This window comes from Triturus cristatus, chromosome 7 (assembly GCF_964204655.1).
Source record: "Triturus cristatus chromosome 7, aTriCri1.1, whole genome shotgun sequence".
Taxonomy (NCBI): domain Eukaryota; kingdom Metazoa; phylum Chordata; class Amphibia; order Caudata; family Salamandridae; genus Triturus; species Triturus cristatus.
Genome location: NC_140590.1, coordinates 1,101,342,095 through 1,101,360,501, shown reverse-complemented (window position 1 = coordinate 1,101,360,501; position 18,407 = coordinate 1,101,342,095). Strand labels below are relative to the sequence as shown.

The following is an 18,407-nucleotide window of genomic DNA, read 5'->3' as shown; positions in this document are numbered from 1 at the left end:
ATTTGGCTCATGGAAAGGTAGCTCAGAGGGTTAATGTACCTGCTGCAAAGAACATGTACCATGCAGATCACAAAGTGCACATAATGTAAATAGGCCAGTGGGCTACTGCTTTTGTCAGAGAGATCCTTTTGTTACTTGCAGTTTATAAGTTAAAATCCTAACATAGAACAGTGAGCTATTAACTGTCATTTACTCCGCAGCAACACAAGTCACATTTTTTATTAACTTTTGATACGTTTGAGCTACAAACAATTTATTAGTATAAATGGTCAGATCATGCTGCAGATCTTGCATTATGAGGTAAATATGGAAGAGCCATTATTATTTAGAAAACATTTGCAAACTAGGATTGTTAGCCATTCATGTTTGAACTGCTGTTTTGGAAAAGGGAGAAGTGCTGATGACAGAAACTCCATGGCTCGGAGACAAATGGCTTGTGCTTCCACATTTTATCGTATTTGGGGACATTCTGTGATTCAAAGCATATCCCACTTTGTGAATACGTTTTACTGTCAATAACTCATTAATACCTTAAATATTCATGTGTATCCATTGGTTGATAAAACTGGGCAGTGAAACCAAACAAATAAAAAAAATTGGGATGTTTGCGCATTCTGGCCACACCTAGGGCTCCGCCCACTGATCCAATCCTTGGATTATTCCCGCCCTCTGATTCTCCACCCACAGTTCCCCTACTTTTTTACCTCCACTTCGACCACTGATATATAGTGTTGCTGGATAGTGGGAACATCACACCAGTACAAAGTACCATACCTATGATATTATAAATTCCAATAAACTGTTGACCAGCAGGCAGCCCACTGTACAACCTGATTAATGAGTCATTATCACACTGTTGTTAACAGGCACATTTTGTAAATATAGGACCTACATTTACAAACGTTACTAAGGATTCTGTATGGTCCCGTTATTTGCCAACTGTGTCCACTGACGGACTCGGAGCGGAGGAGGTCCATGCGGTAAGTCGTGAGGGGGTGACACCATGAGTTACCCGCACCTGGTGACACCAACTATAACAAAATGTAATCTGCCTAGAGAGAAATGTTGATGCACATTTTGAGAGGGGAAACAACCATTATAACACAGTCATTACAATGCACTACCTTTACAGTGAATCTGCATTTACATTGCATGCATTACAGCGCAGACATTACAACACATGTCACTACAACACATGCCATTACAATGCATACCATTACAATGCATGCCATTACAATGCATTTTAAGGTAAGTAATGGAGAATTTTGTTGTTTTAGGGTAGGTATGGGTTTTGGGCTACATGGGAATAGTAAGTTTTGCCTCTACACTATCCAACACTTACCCTACTGTTGCACTCACTGGAGTGAGAATAGTAATTTTTACCCTTACACTATCTAACAATTACCCTACTGTTACCCTAAAAGTATTAATGGTATGTGTTGTAATGGTATGCATTGTAATGGAATGCATTGTGAATCTAATTTCTAAAAATGCATTGTAATCATAGGGATTGTAAAATCATGCAATGTAATGGTAGTTGCGATGTAAAAACCACGTTGTAAAAGTATGCATTTTAATTGTTTGCATTGTAACGTCATATAGTCTTTGCGAGTTGTGTTATTTTAATGCACACACTAGTGGCTCTGTTGCCAGTGTCAGACTGACCTATTGACAGATCAGCATGTGGGCAGGCTGTGTAGCTGTTTGTGGGCCTGTTTTATGGCCCTGTGTGTTGGATTTTACGTTATAGTCCCTAATATTACCACAAACATTTCCCATAGCAAACACAAATGCATGCAGTGTCCAATACCTTGCAAAATACCCATACAGCATGACGTTACAAGTTCAAAACTGGCATGATTTCCAAAGGTGGCACTATATTTTATCTATCTGATTCGCTTTGCGTGTCACTTTTATTTTGTTGCCCGGGCCTCTTTTTGGTCCTAATCTGACCCGGTCTGTAGCTAATGCATAAAAGTGCGGACAGTGAGCAACAATGGTGAGTTTCTTGCAGCATAATATACACTTGAGGAAAAGCCCCATTATTTTTGTTTCTGGCGCTGGGGATAAAGTACAGGAGTGAGATCCAGGACAAAATCAAATCTCCCACTCTTGTTATTCTTAGCACAGTGTGTATATATATCCACATTCAAGCAAGGTTGAGGTTCCAAGTTTGTCTAAAAGAAAAACAACTCCAAAGCAGAGACTGGGGATTTATAAGAAATAACACAAGACTACAATGTACTAAATTCCTGTACACCTTCATCAAGGAAGGTGTTTATTATATCAAGAATATACCCTGTCAACATTTTAGGTTACTAGGAACATATCTTTATGTTCCCATTATAACTTTCTGCCACATCAAATAATTATTTCAATTTTTGGGAAAGGTAAATCAGCATGGGGGTGAATGTGGAAGTTAGAAGGAGACTGCCAGAAGGTTATGTTCATTGATACAGTGGGAAATTATTTTGAAGAGTTAATTCTGTCAATCTTGTCCACAGAGACTATTAAAGGACACTCAACATGCCTCTTACTTTTAAATTAAATAATCATATCAAACACATCTATAAAGTCCATCATAAACCTTTCTTGGTGATGTATTCTGTTGTTTAATCAGGTTGCCAGTATGTTCCACTCTCATCCTTCCTCAGTAGATGGAATCACAGCACAGCAGGCCAGAAATGTTGGCATTGAAATCATCAGCTAACAAAAACAAATCATTAGCACAGTATTATTACGCACCCGGCCAACCTTATGTCTATGCCAGACACGTCTGACAGCTGTATAAAATGGATACATTGAGAAGTTCTAAAATAATTGCTGTGAAAGTTGTCATGCAAGATCATTTTTCCAATGGTAATTTTTAATATAGTATACTGTTTTTGTTAATACTCACAAGTCCAACTTTAGGAAAGAGTGTGCAGCAACACAGTGCAAATGCTGAAGCCACCTTTAGCTCAACCCAAAGTTGAAAGTGCAACTAAAATAAATGATGGATACCGTCTATATGTTAAGGTGTGGTGATCTATGGCTGTGAGAGCAACATAATATCAGTGACCCACCAACATTATCTAGTTTAGATTATCCTGCAAAATACTGTAGTAAAGCGGGTGGTGTTGGTAAGGACAAAATTGTTTGGGGTATCATTATATTTAATTTTATTGTTGCCTTTGTACACCACCCAAAGGATTAATAGAGTGCATTTTCACTCATCCATAAAGAGGCAGAGTCGACATGTTTCAGAACTACAACATATATGCCTCTTTTCACAACTAGTAAGTGTCCCAGTTTGTAAGTGCCCAGATGGTATGGAAAGGTTTGCCTTTAGCATTTGCAGAAAGCTGTGAAAATTAGCTATATTCCACAAGTAATGTATAGACTGCTCCTTTCTCCATAGGACCAAAACTTCTGATGTATATAGCAGAGAAAGATGAAAGGCTTAATTTGGTCAAAAACTGGTTGTCAACTGGAGGTTAACACCAGCCAAATGTGGTTGAGATGAGAAAAACACAACTATGATACCAGCAATGCGATGCAGCGCGCGCAACGAAATTCGTTTTATTAAATGTTTTCGTAACTTACCTGAAATCGGCCATATGCCGCATTTTGCAACCCCCCACCCTGCCCCTCCTCTGCACCACGTCACCGCCCCACCAACACGCCCTGCACGGGCCGTGGCTGTATGATACTGTTCAGAACTGTCAGTGTGGTTTTCAGTGACCCCAGGCATAGAGCTGGCTAACTGAGTTTGAATGGCTGCGGTAGTCACATCAGAAAGAGCAGTCATCTTGTTTTGGGCCTGACTGCCAATATAAAGATTGCAAGCATTTCTCTAACCAATCTCAGGGCAATTTCCATGAACTAATCGAGTTTCACCACTCTTTCACATCAGACATTGATCAGATCAAATATAGTCCACTACCCGGAACACAGATGACTGCCGTGAGGAGTTGACAGCATACACGCTTCGGATTACCCTAAAGACGCGATCTCAGTTTTAATCACGTTCCCCCTCAACCTAACGAAATTCACCACCATTGGTCACTATAATAATTCTTGAGTCCAGCACCTTGGGACTTTTTTCTAGCTAGCCTGTGAGCTATTTCACCAGCAGCGCGGTCAACATCTATCTTCTTTGGTCATATTAAAGAACACTGCTGTGGCATGCCGGAGAACCTCTGAACCGGCAGCCCGGCGTTCCTTCAAGATTAACTGTGCACAGATACTGCTTAGGCCCAGTCGGGTTGGAATTATCACCGGCAATGCGAATACAAAGATTTAGACTTCAATATTCAGCCATGAGGAAGTCGCGGAATTGCTTTCCACATGCGACGAAACACGGGTTGGCTGGTTTCTGTTGTGGCTTAATGAAAATCGCATTAATGAAACAGCAACACTACTGCAGCATGATTATGGATCGTTCTTGATTGAATCAAATTGTTGTAATAATATTACATACTGTTTATTATCTAGTTGTGTGCCTAGGTCTTGTTAGAAAATTGATCAGAATAAATTAGTTTGTTCAGATATTTAAAAACATCCAATAAAATAAAAAAAGACAACAACATATATACACTGTTCTAAATGAATAATAAATCATTTCAAATGTTCAATAAACATCAAATTAAAACAAAATTGTTTATACCTGCTAGAAATGGTTCCAAGTCGTGACATCTCCTATTTTGCATAATCATTGCCATCAGGCAAGTGGTGTGACGTGACCTTTTATACAAATTAAACCACGTGACATTATACAAATTCCATGTTATATAAATTCAACATCATATGAATTTTTGTGACTTGCGCTGACTTGATGTTACCTACATGCTATACATAGAATAAATAACATACCATACCATAATGTAACGTCAACATCAACCATTTTTGCGAGCGCAAACTGTGCGATTCGCAAAAAATCGTCCGTTTGCATCCGCAATAAGGGCTTCTGCGATGCATTAAACTGTCAGCCTCTCACAATTTGAGAAATCGCAATTTTTTTTAGATTTCTTAAATTGCGATTGCATTTAAGGAATCACAAATTGCTAATCCTTAAATGCAATGCATGATGGAATAGCAAATTGCAAATTTGCTAAATGGGGGCGCAAATTACCATCAATTTGTACTTGATGGTAATTTGCAAAAACTTTTAAAAATGCCTTAAAGTGCTTTTTTCAAAGTTGTAGGTTACACTCACACATGCTTTTGGGGCATGTGTATGCGCAGCATGTGTGCACAGGTCAATTTCAGGGTGCAACAGGGTGTCCTTTTGACTCCCTTGCACCCTTGAAATTGCACACGCAATTTGCGAGTAACATTGGTACTCGCAAATTGCGTATGCAATCTCCCATTCATGAATAGGAAGGCATTCCTTATTTGCGACTCGCAATTTGCGAGTCACAATTAAGGAATGTTTAGAAATCGCTAATTTCATAGCGATTCCTACATGCATTGGCTTTTGCAATTGCTTAATTGCGATTCCTTAATATTCGCAATTAAGGAACCGCAAAAGTCTACATTGATGCATGTGCCCCATAAAGTTACTGTTTAATGGCCACCACAACAACATCAGGGTTCTGCTGTTTAATGGGTGGTTAAGTCACAATCAAAGGGAATAAATCACGTGTGTCAGTTTTCCAGAGTCAAAATGTCTCCGTCAAGGGTGCAGTTTATGTTTATACCCCGTTCCTTCAGTTAGATGAGCAGTGTCATTATCGGGTCTTAATCACCTGGGTTCTCCAGGTAATCTGTTGTCCTCCACCAGGAGGGAGACTGTTTGGTTTAGGAAGCCTTAAGTGATAGGTAGATAGTGAAAAGTGTGAGTTAAACTTACCTCAGTTCAGGTAGGAAGTATTTTATTAGTCAGAAAGGAATAATATTAAAAAAGAATAAAAATTGAGCTTTAGTTGACGTGTTAGTGATCCAGAGCACCTAGTGGTTGGTTGACCTGTTTTGCCCTAGGTCGCCCTTGTGGTTCAGGGGGTCTTCATCAGGATCAGTGTGAGAGTGACTTTTTGGGGGGATCGCTCAGTGTGTGTAGGTAGATTGACTTACGACTCTTCGTCTGTGAGCTTGATTGCTCAATCTCTGACGGTGTGTTATAGGTCCAGACTCTGCCCATAAATATGGACGACAGAAAAACAGAAAAAGACACTACATTCTGACTACATGCAATGATAGGTACTGTCTTGCCCAATGTGGTGCTACAATGAATAAAAACCTAACTAAGGAGCAGGGGTGCACATACAGACTCTAGTAATCTTGCAAAGGATTTGTGAATATACTCTTTATGTATCCAATGTTGTATTGGTGTCCTCTAGGAGCCTCACAAATTGTTGTTGGAAACAACGGTGTCATCATAAATGAAGCTGTGTTTGACTAGGGTGGCTAGAGCAAAGGGAAAAGGGAGCGTATAGGCAGCACCCCCGATGCTTGGTTAATTCAGAGAATAACACAGCTTCCCATCTTAGTACGCAAATGTTAGGTGATTACACACCCCGCTGTCAACAGCGGACTATCGCTCAGAGGCAAGAACAATATATGGCTTGGACATGCCCAATCGTTTTCCTCGCCTCATGTAAGCAAAACTGCAGGGTAGAGGTGTCACTGTGAGGCGGCGTTTTGTGAATAAATATAACCTCTTCAGGGCTGGGACAGACAGAACACTGCCCTGTTCATAAATGTTGCGAAGGACTGAACACACGCTTTTATGAGCGGGCTGTCACTTTAAAAAGCCACTTATAGACTGAAGAGTCTCAAGGCAACTTCCATGTGTGTTAAACCGAGTGCTTGCTCCCCTCCCCCCGTAAGTGTGTGCGACCTTAATTGGGTTAAGCCTAAATGATGATGTTTATTAGGGAACTGAGTCAAACACACTAAGAACCCGGTTTCATAAGTGCACACGACCCAAAGTTCACTCATTTGCAGGTGTGCATTCACAGGGCTAGAGCGTGAACTAAAAATGACAATCTCTTCAGTAGGCAGCATGCACACTACCACTACAAGCCATCGATCAATCTAAACAAATACAAAGGCTGGTATATTAATTTTCAGATCAGGACACATTTCCTAAGATATCCGGTTAAATGCCCCTCTGAACTGTCATTCCCTGTCTAATGTATCAACTTGATGAAGGGCAAAATTATGCCAGCTTATGTTGACACACCATGCACAAAGAAGTCTGCTATCACTGCATCAGTTGGTTTTACAGTGATCTGCTTAGAGGGGTTTGCATTTCATTCATACAGTAGTAAGTTATTCATCATTGTCTGTTTTTCTCTCTTGCAGGGTAGCACTGCCCCTGGTCTTCATGCTACTTGATGAATTCTGCAACAACGCTGATTGGTGGAAACAGGCCCTTTCCAACTTTCTACACAAGGGATCAATTTCTCTTTCTTCGACTTAACACGTTATTCTCTAGGAACCTCTTGTGATTCTGCTATTCCTTGTGCCACTTTTCCAATAAAGTAGAAAGAGCATCACAGTCACTGTCTCGACTCCATCATTTATTAGATCTAGGAGGATAGACTGAGCAGCCAGAGACTGCATTTGAGAGCGGACGTTGGACTTTTACGCAAACTTTGTAAAATATTACTATCAGTGGTAAGAAACCATCCAACACATCATGGTTGTTCAGCACTGTTCCTTGTGGAGGCGGGAATTCTTCTGCCAGTTTCAGCTCTACAGACATTGCTGGGGTCACTTGGGGACTTACTGAGCAGAGAACCTTTACAATACTAGCACAGCTACTGGGGGGATTCTGAGCCAATTGCACACCAGGAAACACATTCAAACTGCACCGCACAGCCAATAGGACTGGCCGTCACACTGCTTATTAGTGGATATGTTAGTTAAAGTAGAGTAAATCTAACTGCCAAATAAAACAAACATTGTGTTATAGCTCTTAAAGTGAAGTGATTAACATAATGACCTTGGCATAAAGCAGATGAATTCATGATAAAATACAGTGCCTAAAGCAAGATGAGGCACTTTTATCACGTGTGTATTAAAACAGCAAACTTAAAAGAGGCACTGCTTAAACTGTCTCCGTACCATGCAGAAAAGAATGACATTAACCACACCTATTTTCATCAAAATCTAGATATTCAAATTAAAATCTTTTGTGATCATGACAATATGTAGCACGTCATACGAATACAATATGTTTTTACCAAGTGTGCACTATGATAACAACTGCATGACAGGTAATAGTTCAATTATATCTGTAGACAGCAAGGTAAAAGCATATACACTGCCATATTATTGCTAAGAAATTCAAACATCCAGCTGTTACCAGAGGAATAAGAACAGGATGATGAATTAGAGCGGGAAAAATTAAAGTAGGTTCTAAAAATGGGCTGAACAACAACAAAAAAACACAACCGCCACCATTAAATGCTTTTTTGCAAGTAGAAAACAGTACAAGTGAGCACAAAAACCAAGAAGGCATTGCCACTGTATCATAAAGTATTAAAATCTAACGTTATATTTTCATATTAAAAGTCATGCGCTTCACATTGCCTAAGATAGGAACACGAGGCGCTTTCACCATCCATGCATTGGCGCTGCAGCATCGACAGAGGCACTTGCTAACATGTTTGCTTGCAAAGTAGAGACGAGGAAGAACCCTGACCGATAAGTGCTATTGAAAGTCAAGCATTCCGCGGGTGATGGAGCCGGCCAGTCTGGAAAGCATCAGTGCTCATCTGTCACCCAGCTCCGAGATGCCCTTCGGGTTGAACGTGAGCTTTACAAATGTTTATATAGATTTAGGTAAAGTCCGACACAGTTACGTTTTTTTCAAAAGTGCTTCGCCTGGACTACTGTGTAAACTCAAGCAACCGTTTGGTGCATACATACATGTTTTGTAAACAATTTCAAAAAGTGAGCAGTACAGTTGCCAGTAACATGCCATATATCACAAATGTCTTCACAAATTACATCTTAAAACATGGTTGTTCTCTAAATTGCTCCGAATGTTCCCTCCTTTCCTCTTGAGGTAAACTTAGAAATGTCTATTTCATGGTCCGTGACTGGCTACCCTCCCCTCCCAGCTTCCCACACCACACCTTGAAGGATTGACATAGGCAAGTTGTCTTTGGAAGGCGGGGGGTCAGGGACCCCCCGGCCGTATTTATTATACAAAACAATAAAGGATGAATATCAGCATTACATCAATATGTTAAGAACCGCAAAATTCATAACATTAGATCTACAGTATTGAAGACAAATATCAAAGGCTAACCTTAACAAAAGTCTAATACAGCGTGTTTCCTATCCGAATCTAACATCCTGCCTGAATTTTGCATTCTAACATTTCTGGCCCGACGGCAAGGTCGCTAACCGGTGTCAAGTCCTACTAGCCACGCCCTTACCTACAGGTGCGCATGTGCGGCAGGGGACCGCCTACCCCGCCGGCATCGTGAACTCCATTTAACCAACAAGGAGGGCCCTTACACTCTGCGTCATTTGCTGACGTCATGATGTATGTGCGGGGTGGCTACCAGCCTAAGGAAAGCGTGATTCCCTCCCCCGCATTTTAAGCAGCTAGCGGATATTCCTGCCCCTGAAGTTCTAGGAGGGACCAGTGGCCCCTCCCCCTGGGCCGCCCCCTCCGTGGATGGTGACGCCCCCCCAGGACCTTAAACTGCTGCTCACCGATCATGACATTACCGCCTGACCAACCCTAATAAATACGACGATGAACCTAGGGAAAAAGGGAAAAGAACTCGCTAAAGGACAACTACACTAACTAAAACCAGACCATAGTAATACAAAGCATGCTGTACTAATGGGAAAAAAGGCCTAAGTACACACAATATTACACTTTTAATGACAACATAATCACAGCCATAACGCGAAAAAGGCCTAAGTACACACAACATCCATATTTGATCACAACCAATCACAGCTAAAAAACGGGAAAAAGGCCTAAGTTCAGATATGACCAAGGAGAAAAATGGGGGCCTATGTAAAACCATACAATCACGTCAACTTCCTACACATGTAACGGGAAAAAAGGCCTAAGTCAACTTACATAGTACCTTCGACTAGCATTGTTTTGTAGCTTGTATTTTAGGGCTGGTGGGTGGGGAAAATTAAATGCCCCGAACGTGGGGCACACGAGGTATGCGGGGAGCGAGCCAGGGGCAAGAGGGCGCCCAGCTTGCTCCTCGGGCCTCTTAAGGAGCTGTGCCACCAGTGGGTGGCCGGCCCAGTCGGCCCGCCCCCCCTCCTATTTTGCATAATCATTGCCATCAGGCAAGTGGTGTGACGTGACCTTTTATACAAATTAAACCACGTGACATTATACAAATTCCTTGTTATATAAATTCAACATCATATGAATTTTTGTGACTTGCGCTGACTTGATGTTACCTACATGCTATACATAGAATAAATAACATACCATACCATAATGTAACGTCAACATCAACCATTTTTGCGAGCGCAAACTGTGCGATTCGCAAAAAATCGTCCGTTTGCATCCGCAATAAGGGCTTCTGCGATGCATTAAACTGTCAGCCTCTCACAATTTGAGAAATCGCAATTGTTTTTTAGATTTCTTAAATTGCGATTGCATTTAAGGAATCACAAATTGCTACTCCTTAAATGCAATGCATGATGGAATAGCAAATTGCAAATTTGCTAAATGGGGGCGCAAATTACCATCAATTTGTACTTGATGGTAATTTGCAAAAACTTTTAAAAATGCCTTAAAGTGCTTTTTTCAAAGTTGTAGGTTACACTCACACATGCTTTTGGGGCATGTGTATGCGCAGCATGTGTGCACAGGTCAATTTCAGGGTGCAACAGGGTGTCCTTTTGACTCCCTTGCACCCTTGAAATTGCACACGCAATTTACGAGTAACATTGGTACTCGCAAATTGCGTATGCAATCTCCCATTCATGAATAGGAAGGCATTCCTTATTTGCGACTCGCAATTTGCGAGTCACAATTAAGGAATGTTTAGAAATCGCTAATTTCATAGCGATTCCTACATGCATTGGCTTTTGCAATTGCTTAATTGCGATTCCTTAATATTCGCAATTAAGGAACCGCAAAAGTCTACATTGATGCATGTGCCCCATAAAGTTACTGTTTAATGGCCACCACAACAACATCAGGGATCTGCTGTTTAATGGGTGGTTAAGTCACAATCAAAGGGAATAAATCACGTGTGTCAGTTTTCCAGAGTCAAAATGTCTCCGTCAAGGGTGCAGTTTATGTTTATACCCCGTTCCTTCAGTTAGATGAGCAGTGTCATTATCGGGTCTTAATCACCTGGGTTCTCCAGGTAATCTGTTGTCCTCCACCAGGAGGGAGACTGTTTGGTTTAGGAAGCCTTAAGTGATAGGTAGATAGTGAAAAGTGTGAGTTAAACTTACCTCAGTTCAGGTAGGAAGTAATTTATTAGTCAGAAAGGAATAATATTAAAAAAGAATAAAAATTGAGCTTTAGTTGACGTGTTAGTGATCCAGAGCACCTAGTGGTTGGTTGACCTGTTTTGCCCTAGGTTGCCCTTGTGGTTCAGGGGGTCTTCATCAGGATCAGTGTGAGAGTGACTTTTTGGGGGGATCGCTCAGTGTGTGTAGGTAGATTGACTTACGACTCTTCGTCTGTGAGCTTGATTGCTCAATCTCTGACGGTGTGTTATAGGTCCAGACTCTGCCCATAAATATGGACGACAGAAAAACAGAAAAAGACACTACATTCTGACTACATGCAATGATAGGTACTGTCTTGCCCAATGTGGTGCTACAATGAATAAAAACCTAATTGAGGAGCAGGGGTGCACATACAGACTCTAGTAATCTTGCAAAGGATTTGTGAATATACTCTTTATGTATCCAATGTTGTATTGGTGTCCTCTAGGAGCCTCACGAATTGTTGTTGGAAACAACGGTGTCATCATAAATGAAGCTGTGTTTGACTAGGGTGGCTAGAGCAAAGGGAAAAGGGAGCGTATAGGCAGCACCCCCGATGCTTGGTTAATTCAGAGAATAACACAGCTTCCCATCTTAGTACGCAAATGTTAGGTGATTACACACCCCGCTGTCAACAGCGGACTATCGCTCAGAGGCAAGAACAATATATGGCTTGGACATGCCCAATCGTTTTCCTCACCTCATGTAAGCAAAACTGCAGGGTAGAGGTGTCACTGTGAGGCGGCGTTTTGTGAATAAATATAACCTCTTCAGGGCTGGGACAGACAGAACACTGCCCTGTTCATAAATGTTGCGAAGGACTGAACACACGCTTTTATGAGCGGGCTGTCACTTTAAAAAGCCACTTATAGACTGAAGAGTCTCAAGGCAACTTCCATGTGTGTTAAACCGAGTGCTTGCTCCCCTCCCCCCGTAAGTGTGTGAGACCTTAATTGGGTTAAGCCTAAATGATGATGTTTATTAGGGAACTGAGTCAAACACACTAAGAACCCGGTTTCATAAGTGCACACGACCCAAAGTTCACTCATTTGCAGGTGTGCATTCACAGGGCTAGAGCGTGAACTAAAAATGACAATCTCTTCAGTAGGCAGCATGCACACTACCACTACAAGCCATCGATCAATCTAAACAAATACAAAGGCTGGTATATTAATTTTCAGATCAGGACACATTCCCTAAGATATCCGGTTAAATGCCCCTCTGAACTGTCATTCCCTGTCTAATGTATCAACTTGATGAAGGGCAAAATTATGCCAGCTTATGTTGACACACCATGCACAAAGAAGTCTGCTATCACTGCATCAGTTGGTTTTACAGTGATCTGCTTAGAGGGGTTTGCATTTCATTCATACAGTAGTAAGTTATTCACCATTGTCTGTTTTTCTCTCTTGCAGGGTAGCACTGCCCCTGGTCTTCATGCTACTTTATGAATTCTGCAACAACGCTGATTGGTGGAAACAGGCCCTTTCCAACTTTCTACACAAGGGATCAATTTCTCTTTCTTCGACTTAACACGTTATTCTCTAGGAACCTCTTGTGATTCTGCTATTCCTTGTGCCACTTTTCCAATAAAGTAGAAAGAGCATCACAGTCCCTGTCTCGACTCCATCATTTATTAGATCTAGGAGGATAGACTGAGCAGCCAGAGACTGCATTTGAGAGCGGACGTTGGACTTTTACGCAAACTTTGTAAAATATTACTATCAGTGGAAAGAAACCATCCAACACATCATGGTTGTTCAGCACTGTTCCTTGTGGAGGCGGGAATTCTTCTGCCAGTTTCAGCTCTACAGACATTGCTGGGGTCACTTGGGGACTTACTGAGCAGAGAACCTTTACAATACTAGCACAGCTACTGGGGGGATTCTGAGCCAATTGCACACCAGGAAACACATTCAAACTGCACCGCACAGCCAATAGGACTGGCCGTCACACTGTTTATTAGTGGATATGTTAGTTAAAGTAGAGTAAATCTAACTGCCAAATAAAACAAACATTGTGTTATAGCTCTTAAAGTGAAGTGATTAACATAATGACCTTGGCATAAAGCAGATGAATTCATGATAAAATACAGTGCCTAAAGCAAGATGAGGCACTTTTATCACGTGTGTATTAAAACAGCAAACTTAAAAGAGGCACTGCTTAAACTGTCTCCGTACCATGCAGAAAAGAATGACATTAACCACACCTATTTTCATCAAAATCTAGATATTCAAATTAAAATCTTTTGTGATCATGACATTATGTAGCACGTCATACGAATACAATATGTTTTTACCAAGTGTGCACTATGATAACAACTGCATGACAGGTAATAGTTCAATTATATCTGTAGACAGCAAGGTAAAAGCATATACACTGCCATATTATTGCTAAGAAATTCAAACATCCAGCTGTTACCAGAGGAATAAGAACAGGATGATGAATTAGAGCGGGAAAAATTAAAGTAGGTTCTAAAAATGGGCTGAACAACAACAAAAAAACACAACCGCCACCATTAAATGCTTTTTTGCAAGTAGAAAACAGTACAAGGGAGCACAAAAACCAAGAAGGCATTGCCACTGTATCATAAAGTATTAAAATCTAACGTTATATTTTCATATTAAAAGTCATGCGCTTCACATTGCCTAAGATAGGAACACGAGGCGCTTTCACCATCCATGCATTGGCGCTGCAGCATCGACAGAGGCACTTGCTAACATGTTTGCTTGCAAAGTAGAGACGAGGAAGAACCCTGACCGATAAGTGCTATTGAAAGTCAAGCATTCCGCGGGTGATGGAGCCGGCCAGTCTGGAAAGCATCAGTGCTCATCTGTCACCCAGCTCCGAGATGCCCTTCGGGTTGAATGTGAGCTTTACAAATGTTTATATAGATTTAGGTAAAGTCCGACACAGTTACGTTTTTTTCAAAAGTGCTTCGCCTGGACTACTGTGTAAACTCAAGCAACCGTTTGGTGCATACATACATGTTTTGTAAACAGTTTCAAAAAGTGAGCAGTACAGTTGCCAGTAACATGCCATATATCACAAATGTCTTCACAAATTACATCTTAAAACATGGTTGTTCTCTAAATTGCTCCGAATGTTCCCTCCTTTCCTCTTGAGGTAAACTTAGAAATGTCTATTTCATGGTCCGTGACTGGCTACCCTCCCCTCCCAGCTTCCCACACCACACCTTGAAGGATTGACATAGGCAAGTTGTCTTTGGAAGGCGGGGGGTCAGGGACCCCCCGGCCATATTTATTATACAAAACAATAAAGGATGAATATCAGCATTACATCAATATGTTAAGAACCGCAAAATTCATAACATTAGATCTACAGTATTGAAGACAAATATCAAAGGCTAACCTTAACAAAAGTCTAATACAGCGTGTTTCCTATCCGAATCTAACATCCTGCCTGAATTTTGCATTCTAACATTTCTGGCCCGACGGCAAGGTCGCTAACCGGTGTCAAGTCCTACTAGCCACGCCCTTACCTACAGGTGCGCATGTGCGACAGGGGACCGCCTACCCCGCCGGCATCGTGAACTCCATTTAACCAACAAGGAGGGCCCTTACACTCTGCGTCATTTGCTGACGTCATGATGTATGTGCGGGGTGGCTACCAGCCTAAGGAAAGCGTGATTCCCTCCCCTGCATCTTAAGCAGCTAGCGGATATTCCTGCCCCTCAAGTTCTAGGAGGGACCAGTGGCCCCTCCCCCTGGGCCGCCCCCTCCGTGGATGGTGACGCCCCCCCAGGACCTTAAATTGCTGCTCACCGATCATGACATTACCGCCTGACCAACCCTAATAAATACGACGATGAACCTAGGGAAAAAGGGAAAAGAACTCGCTAAAGGACAACTACACTAACTAAAACCAGACCATAGTAATACAAAGCATGCTGTACTAATGGGAAAAAAGGCCGAAGTACACACAATATTACACTTTTAATGACAACATAATCACAGCTATAACGCGAAAAAGGCCTAAGTACACACAACATACATATTTGATCACAACCAATCACAGCTAAAAAACGGGAAAAAGGCCTAAGTTCAGATATGACCAAGGAGAAAAATGGGGGCCTATGTAAAACCATACAATCACGTCAACTTCCTACACATGTAACGGGAAAAAAGGCCTAAGTCAACTTACATAGTACCTTCGACTAGCATTGTTTTGTAGCTTGTATTTTAGGGCTGGTGGGTGGGGAAAATTAAATGCCCCGAACGTGGGGCACACGAGGTATGCGGGGAGCGAGCCAGGGGCAAGAGGGCGCCCAGCTTGCTCCTCGGGCCTCTTAAGGAGCTGTGCCACCAGTGGGTCGCCGGCCCAGTCGGCCCGCCCCCCCTCCTATTTTGCATAATCATTGCCATCAGGCAAGTGGTGTGACGTGACCTTTTATACAAATTAAACCACGTGACATTATACAAATTCCATGTTATATAAATTCAACATCATATGAATTTTTGTGACTTGCGCTGACTTGATGTTACCTACATGCTATACATAGAATAAATAACATACCATACCATAATGTAACGTCAACATCAACCATTTTTGCGAGCGCAAACTGTGCGATTCGCAAAAAATCGTCCGTTTGCATCCGCAATAAGGGCTTCTGCGATGCATTAAACTGTCAGCCTCTCACAATTTGAGAAATCGCAATTTTTTTTAGATTTCTTAAATTGCGATTGCATTTAAGGAATCACAAATTGCTACTCCTTAAATGCAATGCATGATGGAATAGCAAATTGCAAATTTGCTAAATGGGGGCGCAAATTACCATCAATTTGTACTTGATGGTAATTTGCAAAAACTTTTAAAAATGCCTTAAAGTGCTTTTTTCAAAGTTGTAGGTTACACTCACACATGCTTTTGGGGCATGTGTATGCGCAGCATGTGTGCACAGGTCAATTTCAGGGTGCAACAGGGTGTCCTTTTGACTCCCTTGCACCCTTGAAATTGCACACGCAATTTGCGAGTAACATTGGTACTCGCAAATTGCGTATGCAATCTCCCATTCATGAATAGGAAGGCATTCCTTATTTGCGACTCGCAATTTGCGAGTCACAATTAAGGAATGTTTAGAAATCGCTAATTTCATAGCGATTCCTACATGCATTGGCTTTTGCAATTGCTTAATTGCGATTCCTTAATATTCGCAATTAAGGAACCGCAAAAGTCTACATTGATGCATGTGCCCCATAAAGTTACTGTTTAATGGCCACCACAACAACATCAGGGTTCTGCTGTTTAATGGGTGGTTAAGTCACAATCAAAGGGAATAAATCACGTGTGTCAGTTTTCCAGAGTCAAAATGTCTCCGTCAAGGGTGCAGTTTATGTTTATACCCCGTTCCTTCAGTTAGATGAGCAGTGTCATTATCGGGTCTTAATCACCTGGGTTCTCCAGGTAATCTGTTGTCCTCCACCAGGAGGGAGACTGTTTGGTTTAGGAAGCCTTAAGTGATAGGTAGATAGTGAAAAGTGTGAGTTAAACTTACCTCAGTTCAGGTAGGAAGTATTTTATTAGTCAGAAAGGAATAATATTAAAAAAGAATAAAAATTGAGCTTTAGTTGACGTGTTAGTGATCCAGAGCACCTAGTGGTTGGTTGACCTGTTTTGCCCTAGGTCGCCCTTGTGGTTCAGGGGGTCTTCATCAGGATCAGTGTGAGAGTGACTTTTTGGGGGGATCGCTCAGTGTGTGTAGGTAGATTGACTTACGACTCTTCGTCTGTGAGCTTGATTGCTCAATCTCTGACGGTGTGTTATAGGTCCAGACTCTGCCCATAAATATGGACGACAGAAAAACAGAAAAAGACACTACATTCTGACTACATGCAATGATAGGTACTGTCTTGCCCAATGTGGTGCTACAATGAATAAAAACCTAATTGAGGAGCAGGGGTGCACATACAGACTCTAGTAACCTTGCAAAGGATTTGTGAATATACTCTTTATGTATCCAATGTTGTATTGGTGTCCTCTAGGAGCCTCACGAATTGTTGTTGGAAACAACGGTGTCATCATAAATGAAGCTGTGTTTGACTAGGGTGGCTAGAGCAAAGGGAAAAGGGAGCGTATAGGCAGCACCCCCGATGCTTGGTTAATTCAGAGAATAACACAGCTTCCCATCTTAGTACGCAAATGTTAGGTGATTACACACCCCGCTGTCAACAGCGGACTATCGCTCAGAGGCAAGAACAATATATGGCTTGGACATGCCCAATCGTTTTCCTCACCTCATGTAAGCAAAACTGCAGGGTAGAGGTGTCACTGTGAGGCGGCGTTTTGTGAATAAATATAACCTCTTCAGGGCTGGGACAGACAGAACACTGCCCTGTTCATAAATGTTGCGAAGGACTGAACACACGCTTTTATGAGTGGGCTGTCACTTTAAAAAGCCACTTATAGACTGAAGAGTCTCAAGGCAACTTCCATGTGTGTTAAACCGAGTGCTTGCTCCCCTCCCCCCGTAAGTGTGTGCGACCTTAATTGGGTTAAGCCTAAATGATGATGTTTATTAGGGAACTGAGTCAAACACACTAAGAACCCGGTTTCATAAGTGCACACGACCCAAAGTTCACTCATTTGCAGGTGTGCATTCACAGGGCTAGAGCGTGAAGTAAAAATGACAATCTCTTCAGTAGGCAGCATGCACACTACCACTACAAGCCATCGATCAATCTAAACAAATACAAAGGCTGGTATATTAATTTTCAGATCAGGACACATTCCCTAAGATATCCGGTTAAATGCCCCTCTGAACTGTCATTCCCTGTCTAATGTATCAACTTGATGAAGGGCAAAATTATGCCAGCTTATGTTGACACACCATGCACAAAGAAGTCTGCTATCACTGCATCAGTTGGTTTTACAGTGATCTGCTTAGAGGGGTTTGCATTTCATTCATACAGTAGTAAGTTATTCACCATTGTCTGTTTTTCTCTCTTGCAGGGTAGCACTGC

The 18,407-nt window shown here is 41.7% G+C and overlaps 1 protein-coding gene across 1 annotated transcript in view; it reads left to right on the top strand.

Moving 5' to 3' along the window:
* The window catches only part of LOC146811157 (uncharacterized), a 209,535-nt gene extending 202,052 nt beyond the window's left edge, over positions 1-7,483 (top strand). The window contains exon 9 of the mRNA XM_085618219.1: positions 7,288-7,483. The gene's annotated coding sequence lies outside the window, so the exon portion shown is untranslated. The remainder of the gene's footprint in view (positions 1-7,287) is intronic.
* The last annotated feature ends 10,924 nt before the right edge of the window (positions 7,484-18,407 follow it).